This window comes from Pithys albifrons, chromosome 6 (assembly GCF_047495875.1).
Source record: "Pithys albifrons albifrons isolate INPA30051 chromosome 6, PitAlb_v1, whole genome shotgun sequence".
NCBI lineage: Eukaryota > Metazoa > Chordata > Aves > Passeriformes > Thamnophilidae > Pithys > Pithys albifrons.
The window spans coordinates 12,015,733-12,041,081 of record NC_092463.1 but is presented as its reverse complement, the minus strand read 5'-3'; the positions used below and the strand labels follow the sequence as shown (position 1 = coordinate 12,041,081).

At 38.3% G+C, this 25,349-nt stretch overlaps 1 long non-coding RNA gene across 3 annotated transcripts in view; it reads right to left on the bottom strand.

The window, feature by feature from the left end:
• The window catches only part of LOC139672847 (uncharacterized), a 177,172-nt gene that overhangs the window by 46,688 nt on the left and 105,135 nt on the right, over positions 1-25,349 (bottom strand). For all 3 annotated transcript variants that reach the window (XR_011697991.1, XR_011697992.1, XR_011697993.1), the window contains 2 exons: positions 15,667-15,715; positions 14,456-14,550 (listed from right to left, as the gene is read on the bottom strand). This is a non-coding gene — a long non-coding RNA (uncharacterized lncRNA). The remainder of the gene's footprint in view (positions 1-14,455; positions 14,551-15,666; positions 15,716-25,349) is intronic.

Sequence of the window (25,349 nt, the reverse complement as noted above, 5' to 3'; positions counted from 1 at the left end):
GCAGCTTTATATAGTACATCAGCCACTCTTGCTGTGAATGCCAGGTAGCTTCTTCCACCTTTCATAAAGAAGTGACTTTTCATTTAATTTGCATTTTCTGCTGGGCAATGGCCTGCACATGGACAACCACCATGCCATAGCTGACATATTGCTAGCTGGCATTCTAGCTCATCTCATTCATATACACACACCTTCAGAAAAAGAAATGGGAGGGTCATTCATTTTCAACAGCAAAATAGTGAAATTTAGATTTTTTTATTTTAACCATACACACAACCCAGGTGACAAAAACAAAAAATCTAGGTGACCAGCCCTTTTTAAAGTAATTTTACTAATAATGGTCCATATGCCAAGTACAGTTTTTTAATCATCATATTGTAGTGTGTTTACATGTATCCTCAACATCCAAATTTGAATTTTAACCAGCTCCTATGCAAATAAATCTAAAATAATATTTTTAGTAGCCCTTCACATGGGAGAAAAGAATCTTTGAGAATTCAGGACCCAAGATTTTCCCATTTTTTTTACTAGCTTTTCTCTATGTATTTCACAGCTGTACAGATCTAAATAATGTTCACTGGTGGAAAAATATAGATTTATAAAGAGGATATTGAAAAGGCTTCTCTATTTATGCCAAATGTACCTCAACTCTTTTAGAGGAAGGAGTTCTTTGTAAGTATTTAGAAATTCAAATGCAGGTATTTTATTGCTACTGTTAGGGGATTCTAGGAATGCCATATCAAAGGACATACTCATAATATTGGCTGGAGTATAGACTGATTTTTATTTGGTTAATGGTTTCTTTAGTTAATAGTTAATAGCTTCTACTTTCTTACTTCCAAACAGTCTCTGGGATTGCAAACTTCTGTGCCATGAAGTTTCAATGTAATGTGCAAGAGCTCTTTGGGTTATCTCATGCTTCTGTTTATTAAAGAAGCCCACAGATGGCTTTACATGATCATCCTTTTGTTTCATATATGAAACCAATGTTCTTTTCTAAAGAAAATGACACTGTGGAGATGAGGTATGTTCCAGTTAGTCCTAAATTAGAACCAAAGTGTTCAAAAATGTTTGAGTGTTCCTGCCCTCAAGTGTTGGCAAACTCTGTAGAATACTTGTATAACTTGATCATGTTGAGTGTTTCTTTAGGAGGAGTTGTATAAAACAACAATACATCGGGTCAAAAAGGCAGTAGGAAGAAGATCTGGTTAATGACAACTAATGGCATACAGAAAAAAATTTATGAAACCCCATCAGCAAATTTTTCCTTGATGGAACAAAATATTCTGACACCAAATCATCAGGAAGTTATCACTTTTGAAAGACAATAAGAAGTGAAACACACTGAAGAAAATATGGTAATCTGTACAAATCATTTCCCCAGTGACATTCCACTCTAACACAACCTTTCTTCTATATGTTGCCTCCATGTTTTTTCCCTCATTTTACCTTGCATGCTATTCAGTTCCTAAGTGGGGGAAATACATTCAGCTTTCTCATTTCACTCACTTCATTCTCATATGTAATTTCTACATAAGTGTTATTTTCACTTCTGTATCCCCACTTCCAATTCTCAATCCACCTCATTAGCTCCTTTTTCATCCCTTTTCCTCATTGCACTAATTTCTCCTCTTTCATTCCGTATCTTTCTGTACCTTTTATTTAAGCCCTTCTAACAAAACCAGAGATGTTGTACTATTTTTCACAATGAAAAAAAATATTCCATTCTGCATCTACTGTGATTACATCATGTTTTACATTGCTTGCAGATCTACTTCCAAGCACTCACACCTATAATGTGCATTTAGTTAGATGAAACCTGTCCTGGTCAGCATCTCTCCTCACAATCATTTGCCAGATAACTCTGTACTCACTTTTCCACTCCAAAGCACAACCTTTGCCAGCAACTCCACCACAATTTACCTGCCACCTTTACTAAAGTCACAGGTTTCCAGCACAAGATTCTTTCCTTCATGTACTCTGCTCTTACTCCATATGACAAGACACTGCTGCAGACTTTGTCTGTAAACTAACAAGTTGACATCCCATCAAAAATTTCATGAGGCTGGCAAACCATTCTGGATATTTTTCCATGTAATGCTGTGTGCCTCAACATCTGAATGGAAAGCCAGTCTTCTCCTGTAGAGGCTTCACCAAAGAACATGAAACATGAAGTATTTAAATGGCCCATAATCGTCTGCAAAGCAAGCTCTAGAGAGGGACATTAGTATGAATACCCAAATATTTCCCGGGTTTTCTACACTAAAAGGCGCAGACTCTCGCACACAGACTCTCACACACAGACTCTCTGATACAGGTTCTGCTCTTAGTTATCAATAAATTTAATGGCTAGAGAAGAGAAAAAAGAAATTATGAAGAGATCTACTTATAGTTATTTTCACAAGTGGATGCTAACTGGTCATGAGTTTGATGTAAATAATGATCAGGTTGATATGTCTCATCATAAATTGCAAGTCAAACTGGAGGCAAGCCTTCCCAAGGGTCAGCCAAAGTTTTGTTCAGGCTGCCTTAAAAAAATGAAGCAACCAAAGACCAATCCATTTGGAGCTGCATGACACCTGACAACATCTAATGCAATGTAGATGTGTTCATGAAAATACCTGCCTATGGATTTAGGCATACACAGTATTACACCACATAAATAAATACACATGAATTTACTTCCTTCAGGCCAAGAAGATTTTATGTTACTGTTTCAAAAGAAAGTCATAAAGATAAGATTGCACCAGCAAAGAGACTGTCATTAAACTGGTGACAGAAAGGTTGGAAAAGTCCTAGTTTCCCTTTGAAATAGTCATGCTTAGTCTCCAGTATTTTGGACTCAAATGTCTGATTAGAGAAAAGTAGATTTTAAGCAAATCTAGCTCAAGACTATATCTCTATTTAATACAGATATTGAAATATGTGTATACCTATATATATAGGCATGCCTACCTACATAAATGTCACAGCAGCAGAAAAAGTAAAAACATAGGAGATAAAATCTTTAACTTCTCTCTGCCACTTAACAAGAGTAAGACATTTCAAAGGCATTCCATCCACCTTATTCCTTAGTTCTTCATCTGTAAAATAAGAACTTGTGTCTATCTCAAATGGAAGAACTTGATGAGCATTGCATTAATAGGAGCGTTTACTAAAGCTGACCTTCACCAGGAGATTGCCACCTATTTCTAGAGTAAAGAAAAACTTCTTGCAATAATGTTATGTTATAATGAAATACACTAAGTAGAGGAATACAAATATTTATGAGATATGGGGTAAGCGAGATTTACGGATGCTTTACAAATTATTCTTTTCAGTCACTTTAAAACTGTTTCTATTCAAATATTAATCACGATAAATGAAATACACTATACAAAGAATTAAGATAAAAAGCACTTCTCACTTAGGTATAGACTTGTAGTACTGCTAGTTTTGACCTGACTATAATGTAAACACATCACTGCTCCAACATCAGAAGAGAAATAAGGCCATTTCAGAGCGTATCTGTCTTCCTGAAGTAATTAATTGCAGAAAGACTTTCCTTAAGTATTTTTAAAGGCTCTTTCTTTAACCTGCAATAAGTTGCACATACTTGCATCTCCTTCCTGTGGATATAATTTACTATTTGTGATGTCACAAGAATGTTCTTACAGCATGTAGATTTTAAAATATTATTCATGGGAGAAAAGAAATTGTGTCTCTTTCATATATATCTTACCTTACAAGAGTAGAAAGAGGGTATAGTTCCCAATATGGGATGCTCCATGTTTTTGAAATTACAGCCCTTAGAGATTTTTTTGGCATTAAATTAAAACCACTAACAAATTGCTAGTGGTAAAACATTGCATGAACATTGTTTCTTGCAAAATATTGGAAATAACTATTGTAGCATTACTCAACAGTTAAGCAACCTCTGTTTACTGTAAGTATTAGCTCCTTGAACAACGTGTCCTGCATACGTAAATTCGTTCCCTTTGGAACCGAACTCCCAACTCCTAACACTTGGATCACAAAATAAAACAAAAATATATGAACAAGTCCTCTTGCTGACTAGTCTAATATGCATAGCTGAAAGAAACTGTTTACTTCAAATAAATAGCTAAATAAAACATGGCTAAACAGAACCAGGCTTACTTCTCAAATATTTCCCTGCAAACAATTCTAAAGGATAAATTCCATTTAGTGAAAAATATGATTTTGTTTTACTTCTTGTATATACATTTGAGAATCAATATGTGTAGCTACTTCTCTAAGAAAAAGTAACTAGAGCACTGTCCATCATACATCTCAATATCTCTGACTGGTCAATGAAATTTCTATTTAATCAAAAGATGATTAACATGTTTCTAGCTGTCCCCATCCATGAAGGAAACCATGTACTAGGAAAAAAAAATGAAAAATTTGAAGAATTTCCTCAATAATCATTAAGTTCAGCAGTGTGATGGGAAAATATAAACTCATTAAATTTCTCTCCTTTTCCTCCATACAGAACTAGATCCAGCAAACTAAACATTAGCACTTCTTGGAGGGCAGAACGAAAACTAAGATTTATTCCATAGTCTCTCTAGCATACTACTGTAGGGTTATACAGTAAATGCAAACAACTTTGATTTGTAACCTTAAGTCAAATTTCCTATTTTTCTCTCTCTGATTTTTTAGACTGTTCTTGGATTTTGTGAAGATGGATTGGAAGAAGTCTTCTGGATTGAAATATTTCCTGTTCAAATCCAGCCTTACTATGGACTGTCCTCTGAGTTCCAAGAACATTTCTAATTATTCTTTCCCTTTTTATTCAAAACATACATTGTAGCAAATAAACAAAAAGCAATGCCTTTTTATACGTGTCTTTCATTTTTATCTTTTTTTTTCTGTTTTAAGCCATCATTACATGTAATTTATCAATTGTAAAAACACAAATCTTGGAGGACAGCTTGTTATTTAATTACCTCTACTGTGGTTGACAACTAACATGCAGAAAATTAATTTACATCTTACATTAATCCCAGAAGCTTAACAAAACCAGAATCTGGGAAGGAGCACAACCATCTTTACCGTGCAGGGAAAGGAAAGAATGTCACAACACATTTAGCACATACTATGCCAGCAGTAGTAAAGCAGAGATGGGAGTTAGCACCTGCTTAAGAAGAGAACAAGCATGCTAACACTGGGAGTCAGGGGAATTTCTCACTAAACTACAACATATAGAAAGTAGGTCACTTTTACTCTTTTGAGAATGATAAAAAGCAACAAAATTCTGAATTATATATGAACCATTACATTTAATTTTCTTCATCTCCAGCAGTTCCCAAGAGTCTTGAAGACAGAAAAATCTGGATTTTATGACTCTGGCAATTATCTAAGTTAATACCATAGAGTTCTCTATAACCATTTTTATTATAGTTATGGGTCTGTTAACCTTCCTATTTTACTCCCCTTTCCACTTCTTTCTGTTCTGCTTGCATCTGATTTAGTTTTTGCTGTAAAATTCACTCCAGACATATCTTGGCACAAAAACATCTTACAAACACCCTTTACTTAAAATAAATCTTGAACATATCTGCAATGTAACTTGTCTAGCTCTCTTGCCAGGTGTTACTGGCAGAAAACAAGGTCAAGTTCAAATGTCTGAGAGGTCTTCTTAAAGGTAATAAATGTGATTGGTTAACATGCCACACCCAGAAACCTGGGAAAATTAAATATCTTCCCTGGGTGACCTTAAAAGTCAATTATTTTCTATTCTGAAACATGGAGTCTATGCAAAACAAGAAAAACTTTATGTGGAGAAAAGGAAAATTGCAGCTTGACAGCATACAACAAAATCTACTGTCATTTATAAATAAGTATAGCAAAGTTATCTGATAGTAGAATTGAATTTAGGAGTCATGTTTTATTGAGTATAACATAGTAGGCTAAATGTGAAAATCTGATTACAACACTTCCATGGAAGAGCAGAAACACTGGAGGTCAGCACCCAAAACAGAGGCCCAATAAAACAACCAACCACTGCAATTTTCTTTAGGGACTAAGTTCAAATTCAGGGCAATGAATGTTGTTCAGTTGAGCTATGCACAAAGGATGAGAAAGGGCAGAAATACAGGCACAGATAGAGCAGACAGCAGGAAAGCCCCAGAGACAAGTAGAGAGCATGTAGGATGATGCTGATAAAGAAATTAAGCAAGAAAGAGGGGCTTAGGGTAGACCATTGTCTGAGGAGACTATTATAGCAATGAGCCTCTTGCATTTACTTGTTATGGCATTCAGGGAAATGGGAGTTCATAAATATAGACAGAATTGCAATGATTACATTTCATCATCAATTGTAAAAACATTGCCCCCAGATATCAACTAATCATCATGGGTTAAAAGGAGTGAAACGCCCTCAAAAGAGCTCAGCAGCTTTGCACCTGAATCCCCCCTCTCCCAGTGCAAACACCTTTGTAACAACATCTCCCCTTCACCTGCAGAGCACCACACTACTGCCAGCATAGCATTAGTCTAAAGGCATATTTTGGCAAGTCTATTCCCACTGGAAATGCTTCCTTGAGCTCGTGTTGAGATTGCTCCAAAATGAAGCCACAGAGAAATCAGGGGCACCTGGTGCTGAGGGGGCACTGGTTAGCTCAGGCCTCTCCATCCCTGTCAGCCATCAGGATTCATTCACACTTTATTCATTCTTTGCAGCCTTTAAAAATTAATAGCACCAAAGGCCTTAAATGTAGTCTTTCCCATCTGGGAACACTGGCTTGCCACAAGGCTTCTGTTCTGTTACAGTTCTCTCAATTTAAAACCTTAAGAAATGTGTCATTTTCTTATGTTACTACTCGGCATGTGGCATATGGAAGATGACAGCAGAGGTCAGTCTTGCAAGTTCCACAATAATATAGAAAACACAATTTACAAAGACACAGAATAGGGGTGAGAAACAAAGGGAATCATCAACATGGAGTGATGCCAGTTATCAGTCATGGTGGATTTCCAGACAAAATCTGGGTACAAATATTAAAACTGTGAAAGTGAGTATTACATCTCTATACAGAATTTGTAATGGAAGGTGAGAAAAGTCATCAGTATAACACTGATGGGCTATGGAGGGAGAGTAGGGGAGGGAGGGAGAAGATAATCAGGACACTCCTGTTGGAATAATGCCCCCCAGATGCTGGAACAGATCATCAAAACATTCAATGAGACCAAAAAGTACAGTAGATATAGAAGTGTCTTGTTTTGTCTTCACCTGAATAAATATTTCTATTGAATAGTGAGAAAAAATGAAAGCAAATCAGTTTTACATTTTTAAAGCCATAGACCTAGTCTTAGAAACATGCCACTCATTGAAAGAGCAACTAAAGTGATCAGTGAAAGGAACATAATGATAATGTATTGGTACAGAATAAACACTGGAATTCCAAAATAAGCAAACAGAATGGAGCATGCAGGTGCCATGTATTATAGATGCCATCTAACACATATGCTACAGACTGCAATTTGACAGAAAAATTAATGGCCAACCTATAAACTGCAGTGATAGAAACAGAGGAAGCAGAACCAGTGTATCTCCATACCACTGATATGCCAGGGAAAACAACCACAAGCACCTATTCTTGCTGTTTCTGAAACAATTTGGAAAGACCTCCACTGAAGGGAAAGCAATCTGCAGTGTCAGATGGCAGATGCAGAGATTCTTCATGCACATTTATTACAGAAAAAGGCAGACAGACGCTCAGCTGCCTTTTTTGCTCTTATGTTATTAAGTCAGCAGTCGATCCAAATCAAACTAGACAGCAGAGCCACCTGTACTTCAGCTTCAGCCTCATCATAGCTTAGCTAAACCAGGTGCTGATGAGGTGTAATGAAGCTATTTCAAGACCAATAGGCCAAAATTAGCTGTTGATAAGAAGCCCATGAAACAAATGATAATAACTCTTCGATTCAGGAGCAGATGACAAGTTTAGATTTTATTTAAAAGGGACCATAATCCTGTTGGATTCAGTAGTTGACACCAGGAAATGGATAAATACTTCACAACAGCCATGCCAAACATAATTCAGAAAGCACAGCTCTTGCCAGAGATAAATTCCAGTTCTGAGTGTATATGATGCAACACGAGGTGTGCAGAAATTACTGTGATCTTTGCAGCAGAGGGAGATTGTAGATTTGCTCAGTTCCAGCTTCAGCTTGGTCCAGATCAAAAGAGACCTACCCAGATTTACTCATGTAACTCCATGGTACAACTGCATCACTCCAAGTTCTGAGAGAAAGACCATCTGAAGGACACTGAGACAAAAAGTTTGATTTGGAAACTGAAAGCTCAGCACAACTAGCAGACTGGGCACAAACTGCTAGTATGTCAAATCTGTTCATGCTGTAGTCCTTAAACTCCTCATTTTAAAATCTTATTATGCAACAAACATAGTCAGAAAGATAACAGTAAAAGAAAGGCATGACCTTTATACTATACATGTCCCCAAAACAAGGGACTTTCACACATCAACATGTATCACACAACTCACTATAAAGATAGCTCTAAAATCTTCAACTTATTCTGCCTTGTTGTTATTTTAATGTTGTAATTTTTACCACCTTCTGTTTATTAATGTATTCTTATATTAAAAGACCAAACCCCTTTCTTATACAATTACTTTATTCTTGAAGGTCTCTTCAGGTCTTCAATCACTACCTGTGTAAGACAGGAAGCAGAAGCAACATACCTTTACTAAAGATAAAAGAATATAGGAAAGGAACAGGATATGAAGCTCTGGTCTGCTTTCCTCACATATCTATGTCTGCTGCTGATGACCATCATGTAAAATCATCCCATAATTTATTTACAGCTTTACTGGCGTTCAAATATTACTTAAGTAGCACTTGATTTATGACACTAGTCAAGCGTCAAAAGTGATACATTCTGTATATCACAAGCTAATCAGGTTGGTCAAATCACAAGCTCTTAAGGAAATCTCAGTTTTACCCCAGTAACATCAGAGGTTTGGCAGCATAGCAACATTTCCATATTATACGAAATATTGTTTTCTAAAGGATTGCAGCAGGTCCTCAACATAAACTATAACTTTGAACATCAAATGTGATGTCTGCACCCAACAGGGATCACATTTTTGCTTCTCAATCCAACTCTGGCTAATGTGCCAAAAGGAAGATAGGAGTTGCCCTTCCCTCAAATGGGCAAACACCTCACCCATGTCAGGACAGTGCAAAGAGAGGTGCAACACTTCTGTCCAAGCACATTCTACTGTCATTTTGCTTGTGAGTTCAAATGAGATTTCCTTTGAAGTGATATGATAGTGATGAAAGGCTGGTGATAGGTTTCCATTAGCTTCATGGATTGAAAAAAGCCCAACACATATTAGCGCTTTAAAATTTCTAATAGAATCCTGCCTTCTGTCAATCTGTTTAAAACTGTATAAAGGTCACAGCACTGCTGATGCCCACAATTTTTCCTGTTTTTCACAGCTGAATAGATAGAATGACTCATGACAGCCAAATTCTGAGATCAGGCTCTAAGCAAGTATGACATCAGATGCTGCCAAAAGACATTTGGTTTCTGTATTGTGAAATGCCAGGTTGGTTCTGGGACATGGTGAGAGGCCAACTCTAGTTTAGAAAATTCTATAGTGAGCTATTGTTTGATACTGAATACAAGATCACCACTCCTGCTGCTGCTGCAAATCACAGGGCATCCAAGGACATGTCTAACAATATTGCTACTTTCTCCTGTGTTTGCAAAATACTGCAACAAAGCTTCAAGCACCCAGACTATAGAAAATGTCTGTGAGAGAATGGATCCAAGACTAGATGCTGAGAGCTCAAATTAAGAAGCTGAAGTTAATGAAGCTAATGAAAGCCTATCACCAGCAGTGTACAGCATATTTATTCAAAGGGAATCTCATGTCCTGAGCATCTACAAGTTTCTCTGCACCTTACAGTTTGCAAAATTTTGCATTTATTTCTGAGTTATATGGTATTTTTATTAGGTTCAGCATGCTATTTAAAGGATCAAATCTTCCTTTCTGATACTCTGATACTAATTGAAGTGTCTAAACAGAACTATTGCCAATTTCAGTCAGTGAGGATCCTGTCTGAAAGTGTGAGTGATGACACTGTGGCCAATTCACTGCATTCACAGCAAAAGCAGTAAAAGATAGCAGAAGGCAGCTCCTTAAACCTGAGTAGTCTGTGCTTAGTAGACATGGGCTTGCTTAATTGGCAACTGTGCAATTTATGTTGCAAGACAGCTCATGATGTATAATATGTATTATGCTCTTAATTAACTTATTTTCTGTCAGTTTGGTGAAGAGAACAGTTATGCAAAAGGAAAAAAGACACAATTTATTTGACTCCAAATAAAGTGATATGAAAAGGTTTTCAGAGTGCCTAGAACCAAATTAATCTTACAATTGTCTTCTCTTTTTAATCATACAGAAATATGACAAGGATAGCAAGTGTTTTGCACTGATAACAGCAGTATTTTGAAAATTCAAATAACACATATGCATATTCAGATACGTCAAACATTTGGTTCTTTTTTCACAAGATGCATTTACAGAGACCCTCCCATATTATATTTGGTCAGATCAAGCTTCCAATTTACTCAGCAGCCTTTCCTGAGAATGACCAAAATGGGTTCCACAGAATAGTATAAGAACAATTTATTATATAGCACTAATTCCCCAGAATATTTTTCAGCCTCCAGGCATTTGTGTTGGCTGAGCAGTTCCTGAACCAGATACAACAACTCTGTCTTTAATGGTTTCTTCTCTTCATCCAGGACTTTTCACATTCAAGAACTTCTACTGTCCACAACATCTTGTGGCAAGAATCTTGAAAGCCTAACAATGCTACATGAGGCAAAAATACCATTTTTTCCCTATTCTGAAATTGCCTCTGTGTGGTTTCACTTTACATATTCTACTCCTTTCTATAATTCTTTAAAGTAAAGTCTTTATGTATTCACCTCTGTGCCTGGGAAGCTCATGGATCAGGCCCTCCTAGAAGCTATGCTAAGGCACATGGAGAACAGGAAGGTGAGTGGAAATCCCCAGCATGACTCTACCAAGGGCAAGTCCTGTCTGACAAACCTAGAAGTCATCTACAATGGCGTGACTACACCAATGGACAAGGGAAGGGCTCCAGGTGTCATCTACCTGGACTTTTGTAAGGTCTTTGACATGACCCCCCCAACATCCTTCTCTCTAAACTGGAAAGGGATGGATTTGGTGGATGAACTGTTTGGTAGTTGAGGAATTGGCTGGGTGGTCATATGCAGAGGCTAGTGGTCAACAGTTCAATGTTGGGATGGATGCTCAATGTCCACATGAAAATCAGTGGGAAAGGATGTCCCTCAGTGGTCTGTACTGGGACAAGTACTGTTTAATATCTCCAGCAATGACAGAGACAGTGGGATTGAGTGCACTCTAAGAAAATTTGCAGACACCATCAGGCTGTGTGATGTGGTTGAAATGCCTGAGGGACCTGGACAAGGCCAAGAACTAGGCCTGTGCCAAGCTCACAAAGTTCACTAAGGCCAAGTGCAAGGTGCTGTACCTGCGTTGAGCCAACCCCCAGTATCAGCCCAGGCTTGGGGAATAACACATCTAGAGAAGCTCTGCCAAGAAGGACTTGTGGGTGCTGGTGGATGAGAGGCTGGACAAGAGCTGGCAACATGTGCTTGAAGCCCAGAAAGCCAGTTATGTCTGCATCAAAAGCAGCATGGGTGGCAGGTGAAGGGAGGTGATTCTGTCCCTCTGCTCTGGTAACACCCCACCTGAACTACTGCACCCAGTTCTGGGTTCCTCAGCACAGGAAGAACATGGACCTGTTGGAGAAATTCCAGAGGAGAGCCATAAAAATTATCAAAGGGATGAAGCACCTCGGCTACAAAGACAGGCTGAGAGAGTTGGAGTTGTTCAGCCTGTAGAAGACAAAGCTCTGGGAAGACCTTATTGCAGCTTTTCAGTACTTAATGGGTTCTTATAAGAAAGATGGAGACAAACATTTTAGTAGGGCTTGTTGCAATAGGGTGAGGGGTATTGGCTTTAAACTGAAAAAGGGTAGGTTTAGACTAGATATAAAGAAGAATTTTTTTACAGTGAGGGTGGTGGAACACTGGAAGAGGTTGTCTATCCAAAGCCACCGTGGATGGGGCTCTTAGCAACCTGATCTAGTTGAAAATGTCCCTGCACATTGCAGAGGGTCCTTTCTAACCAAAACTATTCTATGATTCCGTCATTCGATTCAGAATAATTTTGTATTGCCAGCAAACTAAGATACCTCAAAAATTTCTCCCTCTCATTTCTAGACCTTCTATTAATACTGGGAACATTGCAGGCCCCAGGACAAATCCCATGGATACTTCACTGGCAACCTCCTTCCTCTGTGAAAACTGACCATTATTGCTGACTTCTGTCCTTTTCTTTTGTCCTCTGACTTCTTAGATTCTTTAAAAGCTATAAGCAAATAGGTTATATCAACCATAATTCCTTTATCCACAAGCTTATTGCCTTCTTTGAAGAATGCTACTAGATTTGTGAGTCATGACCCACCTTTAAAAATCCATATTGATTGTATGCCAATGCACAATATTTATTCCTAAGTCCACTGGTTCTCCAAAACAATTTTTTTACAGTAACCCAGTTTCCAAGTTTTTCTAGAATTCATGGGTGAATATCATATATTGTTGTTCATTGTTAACAACTTCTTCTGTAAACACTTCTATCAAAACCAGCACTATGGAGCCATAACAAGCTTTTTGGAAACAATGTGCTTTTGAGTTCCCAAGTACTTACAGAATCACAAAGTTATGACTATAGCAAGGTAACCAATAGCTAGAGCAAAATCTAACACAAATTAATGGGATTTGGTGAAACAGGTATTCTTATCCCTTAGGAACATGAGGAATAAATAGAACTGACTTCTTCAAGGCTTATTTTCTACACTCAAAACTTAAATTATTTCTAACCTAACCTGAAATGTAACTGTAGACATAATCTCTCCAGGAATCTGTAAACATGAAACATTAGCTGTTGATACCACTCATCATCCTAAATATCCAGGTCAAACCGGTTCTATTTCGAACATGAAATTAGCCCCAACCATAATCCTACTTAATATATGGGCAGTGAAAATGCATTAAAGACAGTAGCTGTATCATCACAATACAGTAGTGTCTCTAAATATCCACCCTTCCCACTCAGGTGAATAAACTCCATAAGGTATTGGAATAACACCATTTGCCTATCAGGATACTAAACTGCTTCCTACCACTGAAGTCATTCCAGACCCAGTGACAAGCTAGGCTCAATGAGCACTTTTTTCTTAATTCCTGCTTTTAAGCCAAAAAACTGAAATCAAACCAAGTTACTATTTCATTACGAAAAATTGACTGAGATTCATTAGAAAACAACATTCTTTCTAATCTTTGTTGGTCCTAAACAATCCAACAGTGAGCTTGGCTGATGAGTTTTCCCTCTTTTAGGTCATAATGTCACCCTAAACCTAAGTTTAATTTTCTTTCAATTCAAAATTACTAATTTGTATAGTAAATACAATTATAAAGCATTTGTTCCTAATTATGCAAACTTTCAGCCTATCTTTGACAGTATTTCAGAATGCAAGAATAAAAATGCTTTCTACCTTCTTTTCTGAAAACCTGATTCTAGCCCTAGCCCTAAAATTAACATGTACTGTAGAGAGGGAAGAATCTGTACTTGAATACCTAATATGAAGCATATGCTCCTGCCTACGCCATAGTACTCTCTCTGACATGTTTTTTCCCAGTTCCCTAGCCTTATCCCAAGCCTTCCTTAAATGGAAGATATGTCCAGGATAACTGAAAACAAAATATTTGCTTATGACTACACTAGCTGCCTTCTAAACCCTTATAAATCCAGCAAAAATCCAACTTGCTATAGCCTTCCTTTCTGATACCCTAACTCTTTATTTCACCAGTTTCTACTGAAAAATTAAAGATATTCATTCCAGTGACATCAACATTCCTATTCCTGCCAGTCATGTGGATCTGACATAAAAACAGGTTCTCAAGACTTTTTTGGTTTTTTCCAGTTTTAAATCTAATCTCTATGTTGCCTACACGCAAGAGCCCTCCAGAACAATTGAACATTATCCATTCCCTCTTTCCTTCTTGATGGCCAGGCAAGTATCTTATTATAAGGTGACCTTTTCAAAACTTATTTTTCAAATTTTAATCTACATCTACTCTTTGAAAATCAGTAATCCAGAATGAAATCAAAGACGGTGAATTAAACCATAGTGGCTATTAAAAGGACTATTTCAAAAGATTAAAGAGAAGTTAAAGGACAATATTAAGACACTGTGTACATTGTCTGAAGTTTAAGGTTAAAGACTAGCCTTAAAACAGTGAAAGAGTGTTTAGCACTGAACAAGCCTAAAATAAAGATAATACTTTTCCCATGGTACTCACCATCTAAAAGAGAGCCTGGAAGAAGACAGGATGCTGTAGAAAGCTTAGAAAAGGACACTAGAATTGTGATTTCATTGCAGGTCTGCCTGGCCCACCTGATTAAATAAATGTTGACAGTAAAGAGATTATGTCACTGATGTTGTTAAGTATTAATGTGCCTTACAAAAACACATTTTGAACGAGATAGCAGTATCTGGTATATCAAATTCAGAGGTTAGTTTGCACTTGGAGCACTTGGTAGGCAATTCGAAGATGGGAATGAGAGATAGAGTGGGATGTGAGAACCTCTGTGTATCATCTGTGCTTTTGCTCATTAGATGGAAAAAAGGTACATTATATTCAGCAACATATTTGTGGTTCTGGCACACAGACAACCAGATTCAGATGTTGCCACATCATGCTGCTTTATATAACCAACAGTGATGACAGAAGACACTGACAAGGTCGCTGCAAAAGACTGGTCAGACTTTTACTTTGGCTGGCTAACAACAATTGACTATCTCCACTGCTAGCATCTGTCATTCCAGAAATATCTATTTTTAAAGGGATTTAAAAGAGCACTAAAGACTGCAATGCATATTATCTGTAGGCAATACTGCAAGTGAAATTTTGGACATTTCTTGTTAAAAGCATAGCTACCAAGATGTCATCTAACAATTGCTCCAAGTTAACTGAGGTGGCAATTTAACTGCAAAATGTGGATAAAATTGCAGAAAAATACATGTATAATTAATGTTATCTTTGAAGTAGTCTCTTTCTCTGTATATTTCCCTCAATATGTATGTGTATTTTATTACACATAAAATCATTTCAAATACTAGAAAAAAGTAAAGCCAGATTCAACTGGAAAGACAAAAATCCATTCAAACAGCTTTTACTGAATTACTAAGCATGCTCTGGAAGAAAAGTTTCCATGGTCTTGTCAGAAGGGGAAGCAATTTATCACTGAATCCAGCCCTTGGGTACCTGAACAGAACTTCAGATCTCAGAAGTGAGCTCTATGGCTTTCTTTTACAGGTTAAAAATACTTGTTAAAGCTGTTTAACTGTTGCTAGGAGAAGTGACACATTTGGCAAGGATATGTGAGTGATAGTTGGAGATTCTTGAAAATAAAGTAGATTTGGCTTACAGGTTGATTTTTTAATTTACATCAGAATCTTTAGTAATAGGTACTGATCAAATTATATAACACAAATTCAGTATATACTCACCAAAGGACTTTTATGTTTTCTTCAGAGTCATCCTACGGAGCCCCATCAGCTGAGACAGAAATACACCATTTAGAAGTATACTTTAAAACCTTTGCAGAAGTTTAAAATAAATACCTTCCATGTCATATATGGATTTAAATACAGCTTTCCTCCTGCAATAGGGAATACTGAGCCAGACTCTCAGCTCTTCACACTTCTCTATGCCAGTGTACCTTGCGTGTTAGTCATTCAGATTGCTCTTAACATACGCTAGAGTAAGTGAGCTCCAATTTAGGTCTTATCAGGCTTAGCTGGAGGAAGAACATGATTAGGAACCAAATTCACAGGTTACACATTTCTATGAAATCTTTAAGAAAATGAGAAGTCTGATTTATTTCCTGTGCTGTTTGGAAGAGAAACATTATGTTACCGAAATACTCTGTATGCTGCTAAATAGTACTATAGAAATATCCAGGGAATGACTTAATTGAAATTAAACTGTTACTTCAAAACTCTAAGCTCTGAAACAGTGAAGCTCTAAACCACTTCTTGACTAAAGCACATGACCTCTCATCAGCTTCCCCTGGGTTTCCTTGATGGTTTATGAGCTCTCTGTCGAACTAGATCACGGTCATGTATAGTACTCTGAAGCTCAAGAGCAGTCCTCTAATTGTGTTCTTAGCACTAACACCTCAGACTGTCCTTTGGATTCTTAAAGTGTTCTGTATTTTTTATAAAAATTGAAAAAAAAAAACCACAACCAAAACCAAAAACACCCTGATGTTGTTCTGTAGGCATTGTTGACAGTCCTAAACAGCTCCAAAATTTTTAATAGAAAGGAGCATTACTTGAATTTTTCATGCATTCCGATGCCAAACATCTTTAAGAACCTTTGCATTAGTTGTAGCCATGACCTCAGCTAACCCAGAGAAAGCCACAGGCACGTCTCCTTCCCTATTGGCAGCTACTTTAATTGGCAGGTTCACAATGAGCACTTTTGTTTGCATCCTAAACATGCACAGTGAGATTAAAATGTTTAATACTTTCATCCTGAGAGTGCAGCAATCAATATGTTGGGTGTTTTAACAGACAAAGTCATGACATATTTAAATAGCATCATTCAAACACTTCAGAAACTTGTTTTACAGGGACTAAAAAGGTTTCCTATTGAAAATTATATGGATTTAACTCAGTTTAAAAATAGACATTTTGTTTGTTTTCCATTCAGTTGCTCTACTATTTGCTGCTCTTTGCTTGATCATGTAGTCTCTGAGTATTTTACTACCCCCTGCTGTATGGAAAGAAAACTGTGCGGTAGATGTGGACTATGCTACTAACACCTCTTGAGAGCTTCCCATCAGCTGGAACACCAAGAGGATGGATTCAGAGTAGTTGTAGACACAGGATTCAGTTTGGGTTGTCCCATGAAGTTCCTAGTGGCTATGGTGTGGATAACAGAGAACAAAGTTTTCTTGACAGCCCCGAGATCACAGGCCATTGCTGGAGCAGCATGGTTACTGCATTTGTATAGTGCATGTCATCATGTTTCCCAAGCAACTAGAAGTGCTTTGTGAAGCAATGAGTCAGATGCTGGTTGTGCAGTAACCACACAGAGGGATTTACGTTTTCAGGAACTATGTGACCAAGAGCAGGATATTGTTATATAGGTCTCTAGCACTAAACCTGTTGGGCAGTCTCTGAAACAGACTGACCACCTCTAAAGCACGTGAGCAACATTTGGTGTACTACTGTGTACCAAAACAACCCACATAATATTCGCTCACTTGAGCTGCTATATTCGGTGGAGAAACTCTCTACTTCCAACTCATCTGAACTGCCACTCTTTATAAAAGGCATAATACTAAATCGCCTTCCACACTTGCACAAGAAAATGTACATTCCACATGCAGTTTGTAGGTCAAGTGAAGTGCTCACTCAATTCTTGCTCACCTACCATCAGAAGCTAGAGACAAATATTTCTCTTACATGTTTTTCATAAAAAAGATTTTTTCAAGAAAATCTCCTCATTCTTCTACCATCAGTTCCCTGTGCTGGAAGAAAAGGGATTTCAATTTGTGCTCAGTGGCATTTCCTCTCCCACTGCTATTCATACTGGGTTAACCTGATGTTCACACAGGGTAAAACTTATTTCAAACTGAGCATCCCCTGATGTCGAGGCTGGTTGGTGGCTGGTTCACCATAGCCCTACCCCACCTACCTGGCTGAGGAGTAAGATGGTCTACTCCCTGGACTCCCCATCTATTTGTCCTAATTGTGCTGCCTGGAATGCCAACACGGCTTTTTCAGTGTTTCCAAATTCACTAAGACATTCCCAGATCAGGTTTTGGGATTTTTAACACACACCTTGATGAAAACATCACATACTGGTATTCTTTTCTGATTTGTGATCAAAATAACATAATTAGAAATGTCAAAATTGCCTATGAAAGAGGAATTGCATTTCCCACACAACTATTTGCCAGTGACTGCAAGGGTAGTTTGCACAGCTTGCCTGGTAACCTTGAGAATAATATACTAGAAATATTTTTCCCACATTAAACTGTAGTTCCCTTAAAAAACTGCTTTTAGAAGGGCAGTACAGGTTGGGCTGTAAGCTACCATCATGCATAATGGTCATCTAATATATGTATTCCCCAGCAGCAAAACAAGTCATAAATGGGAAGTCCTAGAATTTGTAGTCAATCCCTTGGTCCGCAGGGGAAATGATGGGCTCCAAAACCTTTGTTGGCAACAGTAATTTCCTGCTTTGTGCCAAAAGTGATGAATGTTGAGTGATGAACAAAAATTCTGCCAGGTCTTCAGGCCTGTTTTCAGTCTAACATTGCCTGCAGATGAGACAGCCAGCAGTTTGGCATTGCCTGTTCTTCCCCTCCACCTTTGACAACAGGTTTAGGCAGAAACAGGAGCCCCTTACCATCACTTTTTCCTTTGGGAGAGCAGGAACCTTAGTCCACAAATCATTTCTGTTGCTTTGTCAGAGTGCCTCTGTCTCTGAGTAAACCACCAGACTGCCACCCTCTCTTCAGGACAAGCCCCTTGTAAAGGGTACACATCAGTATGGGCACATGATTTCAGCCACTGCAGCAAAATGGGCTCAGCAGGTAGAGGCAGATACCAGTCCGACTTCCATTTCAGTCCGTAACACAGAACTGATAATCACAGAACCACAGAATGTGTCAAGTTGGAAGGGACTCACAAGTGTTATCTAGTCCAACACTTGGCCCTGCACAGGACCATTCCTAAGAATCACACCATGTACCTGAGAGTATCTTCCAAACCCTTCTTGAACTCTATCAGGCTTGGTGCTGTGATCACTTCCATGCGGAGCCTCTTCCAGTGCCCAGCCACCCTCTGGAGGAAGAACCTCTTTCTAATATCCAACCTATACCTCCCCTGACACCATTTCAGGCCATTCCCTTGAGTCCAATCACTGGTCACTACAGAGAAGAGATCAGTGTCTGCCCCTCCACTTGCCCTCACAAGAAAGTTCTAATTGCAATGAGGTCTCCCCTCGGTCTCCTCCAGGCTGAACAGGCCAAGTGACTTCAGCCACTCCTCATACAGCTTCCCTCAAGGCCCTTCACCATCTTCATTGCACTCCTTTGGACACTCTGTAACAGCTTAATATCTTTCTTACATTGCAGCAACCAAAACTGCCACAATATTCAAGGTGAGGCAGCCTCAGTGCAGAGCAGAGCAGGACAATCCCCTCCCTCGACTCACTGGTGATTCTGTGCCTGATGTCCCCCAGGACAGGGTTGGCCCTCCTGGCTGCCAGGGCACTGCTGACTCAGATTTGACTTGCCATTGACTAGGACCTCCAGGTCCCTTTCCATGGCACTGCCTTCCACCACCTCATTCCCCAGTCTGTACAAACATCCTGAGTTGCCCCATCATCCCAGCTGCAGAATCCAGTACTTTCCCTTGTTGAACTTCGTGTGGTTGGTGATTGCCCAGTCCTTAAATTTGTCAAGGTCTCTCTGCAGGGCCTCCGTTCCCTCACAGTAGTCAAAAGTTGCTTGTCATCAGCAAACTTGCTGAGTTTACCTTCCAGTCCTGCATCCAAGTCATTTATGAAGATGTTGAAGAGCACAGGGCTTGAGCTGGAGCCCTGTGGATCCAGTCTGATGTTGCCTCATTCACTACTACATTTTGTGCTCGACTTGGACCTTGGGTCCTCTAATGACATTCAGCAATGAGTGATAGCGGTGGATGATAAAGGTGCGACAGGCAGAGGCTGTGTAACACATACCGTAAAAGAGATGGATTAACCAGAGTTTCAAACAGCCAACTCTTTATAAATCTAGTCATGTCCAACACAACTGACTTCTCTAAATTTCTATTAACAATTCTTATAAGAAATAATGCATTTAACTGTATTTTGCTGTGATGTCAATTACATTATTTGAAAAATTCTTTTTTAATTTAATTTTTTTAAGACAGTTCAACTAGCTCTAATAATAAAAATGTCTTATTCAGTCTTCACTTTATTTAATTCACTTCTCATTTCAGTAAAAAGAAATCAAGACTAAACATCAACCAAATGTTATTCCTCTCCAATTGAATGTGATGGATGGTCTGAGGATCACATAAAAATTAAACAAAAAGTGCATTGTTCCTTTCCAGATTTTTCAGCTGGTGTAAATCAACATAGCTTTGCTGATGCCAAGTTGCAGAGATGTACATCAATTGAGAATCTTTCCCTTCATCTTCAGAGAGAGATATTTTACCTACAGTTTAGTTTCTCTGTCTTTTCAGACTCAGGAAAACTTCAGCCTACTTTCCTTTCACGGTCTGCACATCACCAAAAATAATTTCCATTTTGGTTTAAGTTCATTACTGCTCCTAACCTGAGAAGAGACCCCATGGAGAAGGCACAGAACAGATGTGACTGGTCAGCCTCTCTGTCCAAAACTGTCTGGCTGAGATCTAGGCATCGCAATAACTGTGTTTCAGTTCTGATTTGTGAAATGCATCCTCAGCAAACAGAAATATGTATAGGTTTGTCCACTGATCAGGTCCCATGATGTTATAAAACCTATAAAAATTAGTATCAAAATAAAATAATTTCAATTTAATTTAAAATGTAGTCTCAAAGGTACTACCACTTTCTATTCAATTTGATCCTTCTAAAGCCTTTATTCCCTCTCCCTGAAATCCAGAGAAGCCCACCCACAACAGGGATCAGGTATCCTCTTCAGATCATCTGAGAAGTTGCAAACATGAGAGAGAAGGAACCTTTCTAAGGCGAAGTCCCAGGACTCTCAGGCTACTAAAGCTTCTTGCTCAGGGTGCCTCACATACAGGCAGAAAGGTACCTGCAGTCCAGACTCAGGAAAACAACTGCAGCACCACTACACCCACTCACTTCTCCAAAGGAGCTGTGAGGGACCCAGCTCTTAACATCATCTCTGAAATGCTGCTTCCAGACTTTTTGCCCTCACTTGCTGTAGGTTATTTGGTTATTTGTCTTCCTTCAGCCTTCCCTGCCTCCCTCCTCATGATCCTTTTCTCTTTCCCATCTTCAACCACAGTCCCTCACATATCCGACTAATGAAAGCTTTGTTTTCATTATATAAGCCCAGGACATAATCAAATACATTTAAAAAATAACAAAACTGTGGAACTGACAAGACATGTGTCTACCATCACCTCATATCCAAACACTGAGGTTTGAACTTGGCTCAGACATCTCTGAAAATGCCAAATGTAGATTTCCACAAACACAGGGAAATGGATCCATAGCTGATGTAAACAGAATAAAGGTGCATTGTTCAAATTTGCCTAGCAAGCATACACAGTAAACTCTAGATGAGAAGAAAGGTGCACACTTCAGTCTGATATGCTCTTACATATATGTTTAACATTAAGCAAGTGAGTCCCACCTTCAGACAGGACACTCACAAGCATAAAGGTAAGAAGCTGCTCAAGAACTTGAAGAACAGAAGTCTCAGTCCTGTAGGCTCTTTTTGTACTGAAAACTAATCCACATTTAGACCTTAGATGTTTCTGTAACAATTCAAATCAAGCACCACCAGGCAGACTTCTTTTTTTAATTGGCTTAATTGATTAAAAACACGTTAAGCTCCCCTATAATTTATTTGCTTAGGTCTACCAGTGCACATGAAAACAGAACAGAATATAATGGATCATCCACTCTAAGTTACAGGGAAAAAAATATGAAAAATTCAAGATTTCTCACAGGCAGTTTTCAAATGGAGGATCTGATTTATATAGCAAGCACTCAGCCCTGCTCTGGTGTGCTTAGCCAAAGACAAAACAAATGCCAAGTCACCTCTTGTCCCAGGGACCTGACAGAGTTGGACAACAAAGCACATTGGCAGACCCCCTGGAAGCCTTCAGATATTTTCACACCACAGAGATCTAGCATCCAGTTTAGGCATTAGCAGAAGCACAGAAGTGGCATTCCCAGCTGCAGAGTATTCAGCATAAACTGAGCTCTGACTTGGTGCATTCGCATTGCTCATGGCAAGTGAGTTGGCAAGTTTGCAGCTAAGCCAGATCATGTCTTATCACAGCAGAAGGCTGAACCATAGACATGTCAGGATGAGAAAAGTCAATACAAAGGAAATGTGGGGATGGAATAGGTTTGGGGAGCAAGAAACAAATAGAGAAATAAGGAAGCAAATTAACAGAGAATTAGAGATGTTTAAAACTTCAGCTTTTCCTGTTGAGCACAATTCTCTTTGTGTTTGGGGTGTTACTGTTGGTTTTCTATTTAGGCTGTTTTGGGTTTTTTTAATGTCAGTACATCTAATTTTGCTTCCAGAACAATCTTCTATAAGGTAATAAAATGGTTTTGTGTAGTCCATTCCTCAAAATGATTTTATGGAAGAAGAAGGCAGCAAGCAGCACTACCCCTATTTCACAATAAGTAAAACTGTCCCATTGGGTCTCTGTTCATGATAATATACAATAGGGAAAAAGGGCTACAAACATATTAAAAGCAGTATAATAAATAGCATGTGCAAAATGTACAGTATAGTAAATACACTGCAGGGACTACTTACAGAGTCTCTTCCACTCCGTAACCATCATCAACCATCTTCTGTGGTTTGACATATCAAATATTTGCTATGTACTTTACCATTAAAAAGCATTGCAAATTCTTGGCTGGACACCAAACAAATGCTGTATGTTACTTTGTCAATTGTTGCCTTGTATATTCAATGTCTGACCTTCCCTCCCTCTGCAGTTCAATGTGTAGAAACACAAATAAAATACACAATGTTCATTTCCAGTGACACATAGTACAAAATGGGTTGGTCATGCTGAGGAAGCAAAGGTTTTCTCTTTAGGGGGGAGTCTCAGAGGAAATCTACCCCATTAGGAGACAAAGACTTCAAAATTATATTTGAGTAGCACTTCTCTCAAAGAACTATCTTGCAAGTTGTGTAAGCACATATAGGTCCATTATATGAAGAATAATAACAGGACTTTCTGCACCTGTGGAAGAACAGACATACAAGTCATCCTTATCCATCCCTTAGATACAATACTGAGAAAAATGACACTACCTATTAAATGAGTATGACACTAATGCACATACATGCATAGCCCATATAGAGCCACCTACACAGGTAAGGGAAGAGAGAGAAGAAATTTTAGGCAGTCAAGATAGAGACACATCCTTGCCAGAGGCTTGGCTGGGCCAGATCTCAAAAGTCAAATTCCAGAGCAGCTCCCAGTACTAAAGATGGATCAGTTCATCATCTCCTAGCAGGCTGGACAACCTGCAAGGGCTTTCTCACTTCTGCCGACCATAGATATGTCAAAGAAATCAGCACCATTATAAATTACAGAATACTGTATCTTATTCAAGAAGAAAAAGGAAAAATGAAAGAAATCAAAGGACTCCAGGTGAATGGAAATACAGAAACAAATGACTGAGATCCTGCTTATACATGGACTAGAAATGAGACTACTAACAAGGCTGTAAATTGTGGTATTATACAGATGCTGGCAGAAGAGTGATTGTCAGCTTACTGAGTACAACCTAGATATCAGGAGCAATCTGGCATAAGTAGAAACCAGATACTGGGAGGTTGTCAAGTGGCCCTGGGTCAGATCAGTAACAGGAGATTAGAAAATATACTGGAGGGTGACCATGGTTCCATGATCCAATATGTCCAGCTTTTTATCAGCACATCTGACACTTTTTTACCAGTTCTAAAAGACTTCTGCCACTGGCCAGGCCTGGATTCAAGCTGAAATCTGCAACAAGGTTTCTTTCTAGTACAAGAAAGTCACAAACTTTTCAGTCCCCACTTCTTTCTAAGTTAGTTTTCTGTAAATAATAAAAATGAATTTGCAGAAACTTAAGATGGCACATTTGAAATTAATAAATACATTCCAGATTTTGTTCTGAAAAATAATGTCAGGAAATCAAAAGACATACAGCATACATTAGGATGATACAGGAACTATTATTATTCCTACTATATGCCAATTATAATGTCACTACAAACCTTGTCAGTTCTCATGGATATGAGTTTGTATGGATACAGTTTTTATTAAGTATTGCTTTTAAAAGACTGTTGTGCAGCATATTATCATTCCTCCTGGGTCACTGAGGCTTTTTTCTAATACATTAAAATCTAATAGGAATACCCCCACAGTCCACCACAAAAGCTTAGAATTTTGCACTCTCTTATAAAAGAGGACACACCTAAGCATTACATTAGCAAAGTGTTTACCTCACTATTCTGAAATTGTATCAATGAAGAACACAAGCTCATCAAGAATACAAGGGCATCTAGCTGTCTCTATTTGTACTCAATGACAATCTTTCAGCAGAAAGTGCATCCATAGTAAGAGCATTTCTGGAGAATTTAAGTTATCTACTTCCTATGTGACATAATTACTTTCCTTAAGGTCAGATGAAATCTAAAGTCTCCCCTTCCCCTCAGACTATTTAGATCCACAGATGGTCAAAATAACTCCTTGTAGAAATGTGCCCAACTCAATTTACAGATTGATACATATAATGACTACAAGTCTTGGTTTGAGTTATTTAACCCAAGGAAAGCAGCCACTCTATCAATGTTTTTGTCATAAAATTGATTACCAATGGACACTTGCCAATGCTAAACTGATCCAACTTGAGAATGGATGTTAAGTCCAGACATTTCTTTCAGGAGATTTTTTCTTCTGTGTCAGCAGCTAAGTGTTCATCTCCAAAAACTATGTGAATATAAAGAGTTTGGTGTTTCAAGGATAAACTATAAATTCCAAATCAAATATTACCTGATCCCACAATGTGTGACTGAAGCTGCCAAAAAAAAGCTTCTGAGAAGTGGAACTTGAAAGTCACCTCAAACCATGTTAGCACTGAACCCTAGTAATGGTCCATATCTAGTGAAAATTGCTATTTCTCATATATTTTAGATATATGTATATTTCACATATATGTCTTAAGCATGCTACAGTGACTTCCACATTCTTTTGAGAATGACTTCTCATTTCACTGTCTCATTACGCCAATGACTATTCAGCATTACTGCCAGGGGGATGGTAGCCCTCAAATACTTGCTAACTTCTCTACAGTTCCATAGGCAATTTTCCAGAAAGGTTTTTGGCTCCCCAAAAGTCTACAGACTTGGTTTAAAAGCAATGAATATAACCAACACCATGAGACTGAAAAAGTAAGACAAAGAAATCAC